The following is a 16,723-nucleotide window of genomic DNA, read 5'->3' on the forward strand; positions in this document are numbered from 1 at the left end:
AGGAAAGGGCATCAGAGACAAACTCGTTTGCTTCACAGCTATCCCAAGCTTGTCCAGGGACCTTTGAAAAGCATTTTTCTCCTCCCAGTGCATCACGTAAGGCGCCTAGCTATTCTGATTCAGGCAGAACAGACCTTTCCCACTTGACATTTCCCCACAAACATTCTTCTTGTGTTCTCTTCTTAGGCTCTTTTCCCTTCCTAACCTCCACCTTGCACGACCTCCCCATCTCATTTTCCCCTCTTGCTCAAGTTATCGTTCTTTGTAAAACCACTGTCCTGTTATCCCTTCTATCATCCCTTCTATCATCCTTCCTCATGAGGAATCAACTTTTCTGGACTCAATGGCCTGGCCTCCCAATTACACTCCTTTCCCCTTCTTTCCGTAGGCACATCCAACTGCTCACAAAAGGGAGTGGCTTTATGGAAAGGCCATTTCTCTCGTTAGGGTTCCTGCATAGAAGCTGCCTCCGGCCAAGGCAAGACATCCCACAAAGGACAGTCTATGGACAGAGCCAGTTCTCCAGGGGCAAGGCAAGAGCAGAGAGCCCAACACGCTGAGGGAGCCAGGTGTTTTTCAGGCGAATTTACTTATTAAACTCTGAGTCAATATTCTATGATAGCCAATTTTTCTAGTCTGTGTGGGGGTCCAGAATTATCCATTTCCAACCATTGTATAAAGGAAGAAAAGTGATCTTTGAACAAACCTGGGTTGAACAGAGTGTTGCCACTTACCCATCAGGTACCTATGAGCACTTTACATTCTCTGTGTTGTTCAGTCTTCATGATTATTCTCATGGTTTTTATGGGTAATAATAATTATTATCCCTCATTATTATTATGGGGTAGGTTAGATTAAGGTAAGGTTTTTAGTGTAAGTATGTCTCAAATATTGCACAGGACATACTTATGTTAAAGGTGTCTCATCATCTCAAATTCAAGTTGAAGTGCGTATCCTGTGTCTTTGTTTGCAAAATCTGGCGGCCTTCTATGAAGCCCGCACTACAAATGAGGTTAAATGACTTGCTCAGCCTGCTGGATAAATGTTAGCTTCCTGCTCCTGTTCTTGCATGTCTCCACCATCCAAATGGTCAAAAGAGAGAAAGAGGGAGAGAAAGACAATATTATTTAAAGTGAACACACAGGTTCTGCCCTTCTGCCCATTTGCCACTTCATCAGACATTTTCACCTATTGCCAGGAGTGCTCTGGTGACACTTGAAGTCAGTAGAGGGCACAGTGGTGATCAGATCCTTTGGTTGAATCCCGACCAGAATTCTGACCTTTCTGAAAGGACATGGCAAAGTGGAGAGCCAGAGGCCTTGGCTCTCACAGCCATACATGCTGGCCCCGGCTCTGGTATCAACTCAATCCATGAACCAGGTCACCTCTATTCATTCTTTTATGAGTTTTGTCTTCTTTATTGAAAATCAAGGATGGGAATACTGACCTCTGGGGCCATGCTATGCAGCATGGTGCAGCATCTGATACCAGACAGACCTGGGTTTCAGTCCCAGCTCTATCACTTACCATCTGTGTGACCTGGGCAAGATACCTAATCTCTCCGTGCCTTGGTTTCCTCATCTATAAAATAGAGAGTGCAAAATAGAATGAAGGCCATGTGTTGTTGAGGCAAGGCTTACTAATTAATTCTTTCACTCAAACAAGCACTTACTGAAAACCTGGTCAACCCCTCCTATAAATGTTTAGGGGCTGTGAATGAATGCCTAGCTCTGTTCTAGGAGAAACTGGGGATACAGTTTCAACAAGGGAGCAGGAAACCTGATCTATGCCCTGAAGGACCAATGATCCCATAGGAGGAGACTAATTGTACCCAGGTGAAACAACAAGACAATAAAATCAAGGGCACGATGATTCAGTGTAAACTCAGGCATGAGGCTAAAGAGGCAAGGATAGTGGCAATCATGCCTCATACTTTTATATCCATTGCAGCTTACCAAGGTCATGCACAGACCTTAGAGGTGAAGTAAGGAGTGGTCAAAATGCGGAGGGGCTGCTCATGGGAAGCTTCTTGGAGGAGGGGTTTCTTGAAGAAATAATAGACTTGGGTTGGAAGGTGGCACTTCTGATGGTGCAAATCCAAAGTGCCAAAGTGGAGAGCTGGTGACGCCCAGCATAGCAGTGGAGGGGCTGAAGTGGGGCTACCAGGACACTGGTACTGAGGCCTTTTCACAGGCTCTTCCCTCTGCAGGGTGCTTTTCCCTCGGGGATCCACGTGGCTGGCTCCTTAATGTTCAGGACTCGGCTCAGCTATTATTTCATCAAATAGACCCTCCCCTGAGCACCGAAAGTAGCATGTTGCCCCCTCCACCCCTGCCATTTACCTCTCTCTCCTTTGTATCACCCTGTTTTGTTTTATTGTATTTTTCAGATTTGGAAATGATTCTATTTGTAACATTTCATTGTTCTGTCTCCCTTAATAGAATGAAGCTCCATGAGACCAAGAGCATTGGGCCATAGTAGGTGCTGAATTAATATTTGTTGGATGAGTATATGAACATGTAGATGGAGGCCTCAGAAGGCTAGTCTAAGGAGTTAAGGTTTTATAGAAAATTCTAAGGGCTCCAATAAAACCCATACAGAATAATATTGTATGTTTCAGAAGGACTTTCTGGAGATAGGAGTTGGTGAGTGGTTCTTTTCTCTTTGTTTTAAAATGAGTCTGGAGGGTCATGAGAGTGACTAGGGGTATCCATGGATGAAGATGGAACCTGGGTTTCAGGGCCTCCCCAACCTGAGGCTGTGTTAGGGCAGTGGTCTCATTCTGTCTTCACATGAAGGTCCCTGGAGAGATTTGAAAATTCTCAATTTCCAGGCCATGCCACAATCCAAGTCCAATAAAAGGCAAGCCTCTGGGGGTGATGCCCAGGCATCGGCATTCTGTGAGCTTCCCAAGGGATTTCACTGTGCAGCCAAGGGTGGGAACTGCTGTGCTAGGCACCGTGCCCATCTCCTAGGGACGAGAGGCACAATTCGCCGGCCTCTTACTCACATAAGAGAGAAAGTAAAAGGGAGTAACTTTTCTTCTTGTCTTCTTCACAGAGACTCTGCCCAAAGGTGAAGTGCAGTCAGCTCAGTTGTTAGTGCATTTCTAGATTTGAGAACCGGTTTGGAATCAGCCATACATTTCTGTCCACTGGGAAATGGGGTTGACCTGTCTTAGCCAGGCCTTACATGCCATCCTGATGAAACATTATTTTAGGGGCTGGCAGTCCTGAACTGGCTTCTGTTCTGCTGGCCGCATAGACTGGCTCAGTCCCAGTCTCACCTTTCACTACCCTGTGGCTGCCACATTGCCCCGCTTTGACTTATCACGTCTTCAGCAGGGCTGTGGGCCTAGAGTGATTTAACGTTGTTGGTATTATTACATGTCACACAGAAGATGCCAGCATCACCAGCAGACCTCGTGTCTCCACCCTCCAGCTGGCCTGGTTTGAGGGCCCTAAAGAAGGCAGGTGACCCTAAGGCCCCTCTTAGAAAGCGGCTGCTGAAACTCCTTTACTCTTTTTAGAATTTGCATCTGAAACCTGTTTTGCTGCATGTCATCCCCTGCAGCCAATATTGATGTTCATCTTGGGCTGCATATGCAATATGACCTCTGATGAAATCGAACATCTGGGTAATTATCTGTGGACCTGTTTATAATGAAATAATTGGAATAGGATTAGTAAAACTGCAGAGAGACCTGTTGCTCCTAGCTGGGCTCTTAATGCCAAACTAAAGGAGCAAACTGTCTGTAATTCAGGTGGTGAATGCCTTGGAGCCGTTCAAGATGCATTTTGCTCATTCGCCAAATCTCTTCCTGCCCTCTTCCTCCCCTAACATTTGTTTCAGATGTGAGTTTCATGAAGCATGGCCCTGTGTCTTGTTTGTCTTTGGCAAACATGAGTAGCTATCCTAAACATAGCAATGGATCTCCTTGCTCTTTGGGGACTCTGAGATTTATAGTGCTTGTGGTTGCTAATTAATTCATGATTCCTTCATTTAACAAACATATTGAATGAGCCATTTGTAAACACATCTTGACTGAGTACCTGCTATGCCTCAGTCACTGTTCTAGGCTCTGGGGATACAGTGGGAGAGGCAGACAACAGATAAGCAGAACAAATCAGTCAATCAATAGAGATGATGTGATTTGAGATGATGACGAGATGAAAAGGCAGCCTGTGATGGAGAAGGGGTGGGAGGAAATGACTAGTTTATATCTAGTGGGCAAGGAGGTCAGAGACATAGAGAATTTGTTACTAAAACACTAGAAGTTTGGTCTAAGTTCTGTTGCTTGATGCACAGAAAGCCAATCACTGAGAAGACGACTACTGCCAGGGAAAGGCTTTAATTGGGTGCTGCAGCAGAGGAGGTGGGAGATGGAATCCCAAATCCATCTACTCAAGCAACTAAAATTAGGAGTTTTTATAGCAGGGCAGAAATGTAACTATGTATGGGAAAACAGGAATTACGAAGGAGTAAAGAAGAGGAGTTGGTTAACAGGAAGCAGGTGGTTGAATAGGCAATCATGATGAGTGAGGGGTCCGGTGTCTCATTGCCCAGATATGGTGATCTTGTAAGTTTCAGCTCCTTGAAACTATCTTGGGAGAGGGGATGATGGTTGGGTTCCTGAGAAAAGAACTCAGATAAGACAACTGTAACTTTCTGAAGTTTTAAGACTTGGCGGTAGGGCGGGGGGATCAATTTTTATGTTTATTTAAAAGAAACCATAAACATCAGTTCCAGGGGACAGCTGGGCTGGTTTCAAATTGCTGTGTGTGTGTGTCGTGGCTGGAAGGCTGCATAAGACATGGTTCTTGGGCTCACAGAGATCCTGGTCTCATTAAGGATATGGATTCAGAGAACGACAAGGAAAAATATAGTAAGTGCTGTGATGGGATTGTGTAAAAGGAGCACACAGAGGGGGTGACTAACTGCATGGGAGAGGGGGCAGGCGAATCTTGCTTTCTAAGAGATGATGAGGCTTGAGCTACCTCTGAAAGGAAGTGTGGAAGTCAAGGGATAAATCTGGCTGGAGAGAGGGAGGAAGGATGTTATGTTAGGCAGTCATTTTTTCAATCATCTTTTATTGAGCATCTATTACGTGCCAGACATTGTTCTAGGTGCTGCAGCATCAGTGGTGAACTTTCTAATGGTGGGGCAGGGTAGACAATGAGTCAGTAAACAAATAATATTGGCTGATGACAACTGCTGTGAAATCAATGCAGGATAATGTTGGGGAGAGTTTGGATGTGTTCTGAGGGCAGTGATGGGGATGGAACCTGATAGGATGGCCAGGGTGAGCCTCTGGAGAGGTGACATGTGTGCTGATATTAGCTCATGGGGCTGTTTGGGAAAAAGGGAGTTCTGGGTAAAAGGAACTACAAGCACAGATATCCCGAGGCAGGAAGAAGCATGACAAGTTTGAGGAATAATAACAGAAAAGCCCAGGGTGGCTGGTGCCTGGAGAGTGAGGGGGAGAGTGGGTATTCCAGAAAGAGTCAGAGACAAAGCAGCTGGGGATGCAGGGAGCTCAGTGATGAAGGCATTGCAAAGGTCCTGGCTAGGAAGGTCAGAGGCTTGGCCTGGGGTGATACCTTTGGAAGTGGTAAAACACAGAAACTCTAAGACATTTGGAGAAATAGAACTGATAGGACTTCTGATACCTGATCCCTGAGGATTGAGGGATGGGAGGAATCCAAGATGACTCCTAAGCATTTGGCTGGAGCAGCTGGGTAGACGGAGGTGGTTACTCAGATAGGGCAGACAGGGAATGGAACTGATTTGTGGGGGTATTGAAATTCTTACTTTGGATGTGTTTAGTATGAGATGCTAATTGAGCATCCCGGTAGAGAGGAAGCAGCTTTCATAGAGGATTGAGATATGAGTGCCAGATTCTTCTGTGGAGGCAGGGTGCCTGAGGACAGCCCAGGAGAGAGCTGCAGTTAGGAAAGCCAGGGCTGGGTGTGGGGTGGGAACAAGCTGGAGGAAAGAGGTGACTGGAGTTTGGGGGACCACCCTGGTCTGCTGCGTTAGTCCAGATGGGAAAGGATGACAACCTGAATCCATTTGGCATCTGCACTTCAGAGCAGCCTCCATGCTCAATAGACTGCTTCCTGATTCCATTTCAGGACTGGCCACCCAGCACAGAGCATGGAGTGACTTGCTTAGACAACAATACAGCCCACATAGGGGGAGCTCTTGGCAAGGCTCCATCCCTGTGCTAAGGGCTTCTTATCCTTTATCTCATTTCATCCACACAAAGATCCTACAAGGCAGGCACCGCTCCTCCACTTAGGCACAGATGCATTTGTTCTTGCTGTTGTTTTTGGTAAGCTCAAAATGACAGTAAGTGGCCACTAAAGACATCGCTCATTAGCAGGCAGAGTTGCCCTGTCAGTCCTGAAGGTAGTTTTGTTTTAATCTCTCTATAAATACTCTTTTGTTTTTGATCCTTAAGTAGGGGAGCTTTGAAATCATTAACCCCCATTTTACAGATGGGAAAGCTTAGTGTCAGAAGGGCAAGGTGGCTTCCCAAAGTGACAGCCTGTGAGTGGAGTCCCTGGTCTTGCTCCCTGCACAAAGGGTTAGGTGTAGGGAGACAGGAACGGCGGCAGCACCATGCGTGCCTTTGACCAGAAGAACAGCCAGTGTAATGAATAGTAATAGACTAACATTTCAGAAGGAAGAAAAGTTGTGTATACAGTAAAAACCCTCTGATCTAACACACTTGAGAGAGACAATTGACGATTTATACTTAAGCCTAAAGCTGAGAATTGTTAAAAGAAAACATACAGTATTTTATTTTTTGTAGGAAACATTCAGTGTACATTGGTTTACTGAGAACTTTAAGAGTGAGTGAGTCATGGATGGGCATTTAGTGTCATTTCTCCTCCTCCTCCTCCTCCTTCTTTTCCTTCTCCTCCTTCCTCTTCCTCCTCTTCCTCATTCTTCCTCTTATTCTTCCTTCTTCTTCCCCTCCTCCTCCTCTTCCTCCTCTTTTCTTCTTATTTCTTCTTCCTCCTCTTCTTCTTTTTCAACACAGCTTTAGTTAGTCTTTCCAAAGCATCCAGTTTAGCTTTCACAGAAACAAGAAGTCTTTCTTTGTTTACTTACAGTTGATTGGTGTATTAATATTTAAACTGGGTAATTGCAATAGTAAGTTCAACAGACAGAACAGGTTTGGGAATAAGTCAAACCTACTATTGCAAAGTGCGGGATCCACCAGAAGAGAGAAGGGTCTTACCCAGTCCCCACCGGCCACCTTCAGAGCCCCAGGGTATGCACCAATAGGCTTTCCAGAGTGAATGGAGAGTGCTAGTTAATCTGGTTTATAAGTTAAGTGAGATTTATATAAAAGAGCCCCTACTGACCAGGTGTGGTAGCTCAAGCCTGTACTCCCAGCACTTTGGGAGGCCAACATGAATGGCTCACCTGAGGTTGGGAGTTCAAGACCAGCCTGGCCAACATGACAAAACTCTGTCACTACTAAAAACACAAAAATTAGCTGGGCATGGTGGCATGTGCCTGTAGTCCCAGCTACGTGGGAGGCTGAGGCAGGAGAATCACTTGAACCCAGGAGGTGAAAGTTGCAGTAAGCCAAGATCGTGCCACTGTACTCCAGTCTGGGCAACAGAGTAAGACTCTATTTCAAAAATAAATAAATATATAAATAAATAAAAAGAGCCTCTACTGATAGAAATACACACACAGTATATATTTGTGTATGCCAAACACTTGAAAGAATGAATGAAATACTTGTGTAGAAATGATTTTGCTTTTCTGGTTCTTTTTTCCTTCTGACTCAATCTTTTCTAAAGACTGGTTCTAATTTGAACTGGTTCAGTAGGATTTTAAAAACAGCTGATTTTGTTTTCAGTGCAGTAAAAAAAAATGGCTTGGGTTGGGTTCAGAGTTCAGACAATTAGTGCCGTCCATTTTGGTTTGTGAGTCATATTCTCCTGGTCCACATTACTCACAGTGAGGAATGATTCAAAACCAGTGCCTTTTCCTTCTGGCTCAGAGTCTAAAAATGCCTTAGGTCTCTTTTGTTCTGAGCGTTCCTATTCTAAGCAGTCCTAAAATGACACTTATTGGGAACAAAAATCACGAACGGAAGGAGACTGACATGAAACCCCACTTGATTCTGATGCTAAAGGCGGTCATCACACTATGGAGTAGGAAGCCCCCGTGGAAACCACTACCTCCTCTCACTCAAATGCTCACTGAGCAGACTGGCCCTCCCGGCTGCAGGCCTGTTTTCCAGGAAGAGGCCCAATCCTGTCCTGAAAGCCCTGCAGACTCCCCAGGGACTGGTCAAATGCTGGCTTCCTTAGTTTCTCCATTTTGCACTCATATTTCTCAGATTTTCTTTCTTTTCCCTTCCCTTGCGTGGTATTAACATTGGCTGTACGTATTTTGAGCTCGTTTAACATCGTTTACCTTAGGAACAGAAGACATCAGTATTTCTGGTTTAGTCACGAAGAAGTCATGGGGCATTCTCTTCAGAGCCTCGGGAATATTCCTTGGGTACCAGGCAGTGCAGATCCAAGGACCACTCAGTGACAGCCGGCCTTGGGCACAAATTTTGCCACCCAAAATGGAAGTACAAGCAGTATACATGCAGGGCACTATGTGGTTTTCTTTGATTCTTCTCACGGCCTCCCCACCTCCCCACGTTTTTTAGAGACAGAGTCTTGCTGTGTTGCCCAGGCTGAAGGGCACTGGCACAATCATGACTCACTGCAGCCTCAAACACCCGGGCTCAAGCAATTCTCCCCCTCAGCCTCCCAAGTAGCTGGGACTACAGGTTCATCTCACCATGCCCAGCTAATTGTCTTTTTTTTTTTTTTTGAGACCGAGTTTCACTCTTGTTACCCAGGCTGGAGTGCAATGGCACGATCTCGGCTCACTGCAACCTCTGCCTTCTGGGTTCAAGCAATTCTCCTGCCTCAGCCTCCTGAGTAGCTGGGACTGCAGGCACGTGCCACCATGCCCAGCTATTTTTTTGTATTTTTAGTAGAGACGGGGTTTCACCACGTTGACCAGGATGGTCACGATCTCTTGACCTCGTGATCCACCCGTCTCAGCCTCCCAAAGTGCTGGGATTATAGGCGTGAGCCACTGAGCCCAGCCTTTTTTTTTTTTTTTTTTTAAGACAGGGTCTTGCTATTTGCCCAGGCTGGCTTCAAACTCCTGGACTGAAGTGATCCTCCTGCCTTGGCTTCCCAAAGTGTTGGGATTACAGGCATGAGTCCCTATGCCCGTAGCTCATGGCCCCTTTATATAGGAGCTTCCTTCCCACTATCTTGTCTAGCTGTGCTATTTTCAAGATGTCAAAACTCCCCTTGTAGCATGAACCATATGGTATTGGATGAACGTTGAAGACATTGTATGAACTCATGTTTAGCTTAGTATAGATCCAGATGGATCCATATCTATGTCTATATCTCTATTTATATCTATGTCTATGTCTATATAATCTACCTACATAGATGTATAAATAATTATAGATAAGTTGGAGGCCATTATTCTAAGTGAAGTAACTCAGGAATGGAAATCCAAATACCGTATGTTCTCACTTATAAGTAGGAGCTAAGCTATGGATAGGCAAAAACATACAGGGTGGTATAATGGACTTTGGAGACTAAAAATGGGGAGGGACAAGGGGGTGAGGGACAAAAAAACTACGTATTTTATACAGTGTACACTACTCAGGTGACAGGTGCACTAAAATCTCAGACTTTACCACTGTACAATTCATCCGCATAACCAAAAAAACTACTTGTACCCCAAAAGCTATTGAAACTAAAGAAAGATAATGTGTATACATGGTATATTAGTCCATTTTCATGCTGTTGATAAAGACATACCTGAGACTGGGTAATTTATACAGGAAAAAGTATTTAATGCACTTACAGTTCCACATGGCTGGGGCGGCCTCACAATCATGATGGAAGGCAAGGAGGAGCAAGTCACATCTTACATAGATGGCAGCAGGCAAAAAAAGAGAGCTTGTGTAGGGAAACTCCCCCTTCTAAAACCATCAGACCTTGTAAGACTTACTCACTATCAAGAGAACAGCACAGAAAAGACCTGCCCCCATGATTCAGTTACCTCCCACTGGGTCCCTCCCACAACCCTTGGGATTTCAAGATGAGATTTGGGTGGGGACACAGCCAAACCATATCACATGGGTTAGCATACATAGTTATATTTTCTACTTCTGACCACTGAGTTGGCTCAGAAGCAATGACACCCCAGTATCAAGGAGCAGAATCAGGGTCTACATCTTGGTATCCAACCCCATTTTCTAATAAAAATAACCAGGGTTCCTTGGTTATTTAGACAAATCTCCTGTTTAGAAGGATATGAAATAATTAATGTAGCTACTCCCCCTCAAGGAGGGGGCACCTAACTCTATATCCCTTGAGTACGGGCTGCACGTGGGGACTTCCTTTTAATGAGTACAGTACAGAAAGGGGGAACCAGAAGGGTAACTTTTTAGTGGAGAGACCTGACCAACACTATCTGAGCCAGGTGTTCAAAGTCAACCTCAACAGTGGTATGTTGTATCCAAAGCATGTTAATAGCACTTAGCCTTGATCTGATGTGTTAAGAAAGGTATTTTACCTCTGTGATATTCCTCAAACCCATAACCCCAGTCTAACCATGAGAAAAACATCAGATAAACCCAAACTGAAGGACATTTTACAGAATTCCCTGACTGGTACTTCTCAAAACCGTCAAGGTCATGAAAAACAAGGAGTATCTAAGGAACTGTCATAGCCAGGTGGCACCAAAAGAGACACGATGAACAAATATAACGTGCTGTTCTGGATGGAACCTGGAACAGAAAACAACATCAGGTAGAAACTAAGGAAAAGGGAAGGAAGACTGGGCTTTACTCAGCTATAATGTATCAATCATCATTTATAAGTTATGACAAATGTACTGTATTAATGTCAGTGATATGGGAAATTGGCAGTGGATATATGGAAACTCTTGTTAATGTTGTTACAACTTGTCTCGTAATCTAAAATTTACGGAAGTAAAATAAAATGAAGAGTTTATTTTGAATAATCTTCCTACACCCCTTGCCATTTCTTTTTCTCCTGATCCTACATCTCCCAACAAACTGGTCTGCACTCTATGCCCTGATCATGAGAGAAATTGCCTCAATACAGACAGGCTGATTTGACATCTCTCCGTATTAGACGAGGGGGCTCTTATTTATTGGCTTGGGGAGCTGAATACCATTTCTGGTTTTCTGGCACCCTTATTTCTCAGCTTATCTAGTTTCTGGTGGCTTATCTGAGGCATTTTTTATTGGTTCTAATGTGGTTTGTGACATTGTTTGCCATCTGGGGGAGTTCTGTGCATTCGTCTCTTGCTACTGAAGGAGTTGGGGGCGCGCCTTGGGTCAGGAACACGTGGCCTGTGGTTGAGGATGGTGGGGTCTTCTGGGGGCTGTCACGTCTGACTCTGAGTGGGCTGACAGTCCCTCGTCACAGTCTGCTTCCTTCGTTTCTTCTCTACCTCACTCCTTTACGTGCTAAAACTGTCTCAACTAGACCACTATTCTCATCTCCCTTTTCCTCTTCAACACTCTCCTAAGGAGAGATTTATGAGGATTGGCGATACGTTTATATGGGGTGCCTCGAGTGTCAGAACTTAAAATTTTTAGAATAAGAAACTGGCAACAAGGCGTTTTGTCCAGGGAGGAGTCTCTTGAATGGCCCAGTCCCTCTTAGGTAAAATAGACTGCTTGCAATACCAGAACCAGCCCAGATGGTCCCTCTGTGCAAATTAGGAGAAAGCACACTTTCTAGACAGCTGCAGACCTGCGGCAAAGTCTTGGTGTGGGGAGAGCTAGGGCTGAATTTCAGATCCCAGACATCCCCTCAGCCAAGCAGCTTTGCACAGTAGACAACCTATACAACAATTCACTGTGACCCTAAAATGTATGGTGGGTAGCAGCCCATTTTTCCAGGAAAAGAGTGTTCAGGATAATTATCTCTTCACCTGAAAAGAGGGTGCAGATTGTCCTTGAAGTCCCCTGGAGACCTAGACCAAAAGGAATGCTGGCATTAGTTTCTAGTGGTTCATAGAGCCAATTGCTGATTTTTCAGGACTTGTAGAATCTGGTTGCTAAACATTTTAAAAAATTAAGTTATATAAATTTACAATGAAAATATACTGATAACAAATGTAATGAATACTCAAAATTCATTCCTTTCTAATTACTGACTTCATTTTCCTATTGACTATGCTTTTCACGTTATTAAGTCTCTTGCATGTGTTTGGTGGAAGCACTGTATACCCATGTGCTACTGTGCTTCTTTTCTAAGCCAGTGCTCTGTGTTATCATGGCAGTCTCTTGAAATTGGCACGGTGGGAGTATTTACACCAAGGAAGTGGACAAACGTTGTGCATCTGTCTTTCCCAATACCCACCGCCGATTGTTAAACATCAGCCAAAACACCACAGCCCTGACTGTGACCCAGTGGGACCCAGTGTTTCCAGAAACTCTCCGACACGTGGTCCTGACTGAGGTCATCTTGTGGGAAATGACATCAAAATCTTCAAAGAAGAACTCACCATGAGGAGAGGGAGGGAAGACTGGAATGGGGACCCAGGCTCAGCACAAGGTTTGGGGCTTCAGGGGAGGATGGGCAATACCACATGGTCCCGGGGCCCAGTCACACTGGGAACCATAGGGAATGTGGAACTTGAACAAAAAAGGAGTGGAACCTTGGAGCCTGGATGTGGGATGCCCCCATGGGAAGGAAGGGGTAGTACTTCAAAAGTATGTTTAGAGTAAAACCCAAACACCTTACTGTGGCCTGCGAGGTCCTGTTTCATTTGGGCCCTGAACACCCCACTGACCACCCCTTGCTCTGTCCTCCCTCATGGGACAGCATCAACCACTGGCTGTCCAGGGGTCCCTCGGCCACCCCTGTTGTTCCGTATGTCATCCCCACATGCTCTGTGCCCCAAACTCTTCCTGCCTAATGTATGGGTGGTTCTTCCCAACCCTCCATCTCTCCTGAGAGAGGCTTCCCCTGCTGCCCATGTAAAGAAATTCCCTGCTCCCTCCCTTCCAGCCCAGCCCCCATCACCACCCACCACAGGCTCCAGTTTCTTTCTTTCATGGCTGGCTTTATAATCCGTACTCATTTTCTGATTGGGTTTGTTTACTTGACAATTATTCGTCTCCCTACAAACTAGAAGAAGTACCATAAGGGCAGGATGAGGCATGAGGGGCTCACCCTGCGACCCTGAGCACCCGGCATGTGCCTGGTCCATGGCAGACACTCGGTCCAGGCTCATTACATGATTAGAAATAGGAAATGGCCAGTTGTCCTTTAGCCCTTTGGACTTGAGAGCCTGAATCCTGGCGAGGGGTGGGGCTGAAAAGAAATGACAAAGGGCTGTTGCCGCCAGTCTCCATCTGGCCCTAGAAGTCCAGGTTAGGGAGTGCCGCCTGTGCAGCAGGAGGAAGTGGAATGTGTGTGTGTTTGTGCATGTGCACATGTGCAGGAGGGCATTTTGCCTATTTGATGTGATTGAGGCCCATGTAGGGTCCCAGCAACCTGAGCAGAAGAAATAGGAGAGTTAGAAGCTAGAAAAGACTAAGAACATGAGTGGCCAATGCCACTCCAAGAGGCTCATGGGAGCAGTGTCCCACCCTGGCCCCTGGGGTCCTGCCCTGGCCCACTCTGGAGAATACCCCCTTGCCTTTCTTTGCTGGGCCCCTCCCCCTGGGCTGGGAAGTCCCTGAGGTCCAGGAGACACAGCCACTTGTGGTTTGGACACCCTTTTCTTGACCTAGCTCAAGGAACCTGAGACTTCAAAATGCTTTGCCCTGAGCCCTGAGTTGGCTTCCAAGGTTGCTGTGGGGCTCTTCACAGGGTCCATAGCAGGTTGTGGAAAGAAGTTGGCTGAGTGGGCCAAGTTGTCCTCATAGGTCCCTCCCAGTTCAGGACAGAGGCAGAAGCTGAAGAGATGTGCTGAACCCACACATTTTAGGGGTGGGCCTGGATGGGGGAGCCACTTGGAAGCCTTGGCGCTACTGAGAGGAATCTGTGGAGGGCTGAAGCTCCCACGGTAAGTCGTGGGACACCCTTGTCTCCTGAGGTGGGGTCGGGGGACTATCAGCTTCTTCTATGGTTCACCCAGGCCAGCTTCCCAGAATCTATTCACCCACAAAACCCAGGTGACTCATTGTGAGTGAGCAATAGTATGGAGCCCAGTCAGGGCCTGGCACAGAATTTCATGGGGAATGGCATGCCCTGACAGGATACACTCTCCTCTGTGCAGCCCTGGAGATGGGGTTCAGAGCCCCCCACCTATCTAAGCATCTGGGTGGCAGGAGCTGGTGTTCCTCCAGTGGCCCTGGAGGAAGGGGTTAGTAAGAGGAATAGGCCTGTGCAGTGGAGAGATGGCAAGATAGTGTTGCTCTCCTCTTTCCCTTCTTTCTATTTTATCCTCCCCCTTCTCTCTCTCTATAGGCAGGTGCTGCCCTTGAGGCTGGGGGCACAGGGAGAGGTCAGAGGGACCTGGGCAGGGTAGGTGTGTGTGGAAGGGAAAAAAGAAGACATTTCTGAGTTTCCTCCATAGGAGAGGAAGGGTGGGGCATGTCTAGGACAGACCCGATCCCAGGCGAGTACCTAGAAACTGGCTCCAGCTTGCAAGTGATGAACAATATTAAGCAGCCACAGAAAAGAACCTTGATGTCTTGCTCAGCAAAATTTCAGACGAAAGCACTCATGGGCCATGAGCTCGTCCAGCAAAGAGCACAGGCATTAGAGGCAGAAGGACTTGCGTTGAATTCTGGCCCTGGTACTTTCTGTGGGTGAGCTTGAGTAAATGACCTGGCTTCTCCATCTTATCAGCTTCAGTTTCTCCACCTGTGAAATACCTTCTTGCTTGTCTCTGTGTTAATTATGGCCATCAACAACCTCAAATTATTTGTTTTTAATAGATCTCTTTTCAGTCCATTGATTTGTTTTTCTGTCCTTACCATGGGTTCAGATCTCAAGAACTGGTTGTTTTGTTTCTGGTTATGAAAGCAAAGATCACCTTTGGCAACAAATAGGTAAATACAAGTATGTTTTGTTACTGAACTTGGTTCTAGAAAATAATTTCGTGTGTATTTGGCAATGACTATTAAGTAGATAAAACAGGATGTTGAAGACACTGATGCTTACATAACTTAATATGTCCATCACTGTTTTGTAGCCACTAAAAAGACAATTATGACATCTATCCTTAGACTGATTGGGCTGTTTGTTATATGTTGACCACACCACCAAATGGAGTGAATGAGATTGTGCAACTTACTAGTGTCAGGCACAAATAATCGGCCGCTGAATGATAACTATGATTATTGGACCAAGGTGTCCAGGTTCTCTTGACAGAGCCCTCTATGTCTAGCAGCCACTAAAGTGATTTCCCAAAGCACAAATGTGATCCTGTTTCTCGTTTAAATATCTCCAATGACTGCTGTTGCCCAAAGGACCAAACTCACGCTTGGCAGGCAGAACCATGACTGATGTGGTTCAAACCTATTTTCAGCAACTGCTTTGCCTGCCTGCTGGGGCCACTCCTTTCTTTCCACATATTTGTGCTCCAGGAGAATGGATTTCACCTCTTCCTGAACACATCCTGCCCACTCATGCTTCTCCAGCCTCTGCTTGTGCCTTTCTTCCTTTATTTTCCTGGAGAGCTTCTATGCATCCTTTAAAACCCAGCACAAATGCATCTCTGGGAAGTGTTCCCCAGTTTCCCATGCAGAGCTGTGTGTTCTCTCTTCTTGCTTATGGGTAGAGCCTTTTACCTGTTTGTTAGAGTTTAGCTCTCTATTCCCAACCAAATCTCATCTTGAATTGTAATTCCCATGTGTCGAGGAAGGGACCTGCTGGGAGGTGATTGGATGGGGGGGGTGTTCCCTATGCTGTTCTTATGATAGTGAGTGAGTTCTCACAAGATCTGATGGTTTAAAAGTGTAGCACTTCCCCCTGCTCCATCTCTCCTGCCACCATGTAAGATGGGCTTTGCTTCCCCTTTGCCTTCTGCCATGATTGTAAGTTTCCTGAGACCTCCCCAGTCAGGTGGAACTGTGAGTCAATTAAACCTGTTTCCTTTATAAGTTCTCCAGTCTCAGGTCATTCTTCATAACAATGTGAAATTGGACAAATACACTGCCCTTATTAATGCACTTACAGCATTCTATTGATTAAAAGAGACATTATTGACTTGGGAATGAACTGTCCCAAGGGGATTCAGTGTTCTGCTTATCTCTGTATCCTCAGAGCACAGCACAGTGATTGGCAGATAATAGAGAGTTAAACAGAAGAATGAATACAGACCCATTGCCAGGTACTTCAAGTGATTTTTCCAAGAAAGGCAGTTAGTAGTGTGATTTCTGGTGTCAGCCAGCCCTGGATTCAAATGCTAATTGATATGGTTTGGCTCATTGTCCCCACCCAAATCTCATCATGAATTGTAATCAGCATGTGTCAATTGTAATCCCCAGGAGCGACCTGGTGGGAGGTGACTGGATCATGGGGTCAGTGTCCCCCATTCTGTTCTCATCACGGGGAGTGAGTTCTTATGAGATCTGATGGTTTTATAAGGGCATCTTCCCCCCTTCACTGTCTCTCTCCTGCTGCCATGTAAGACGTGCCTCTTCCCTTTCCACCATGATTGTAAGTTT

The sequence above is a fragment of the Aotus nancymaae genome, unplaced genomic scaffold (assembly GCF_030222135.1).
Source record: "Aotus nancymaae isolate 86718 unplaced genomic scaffold, 86718_ANA_hifiasm-v0.15.2.pri h1tg000036l, whole genome shotgun sequence".
Lineage (NCBI taxonomy): Eukaryota > Metazoa > Chordata > Mammalia > Primates > Aotidae > Aotus > Aotus nancymaae.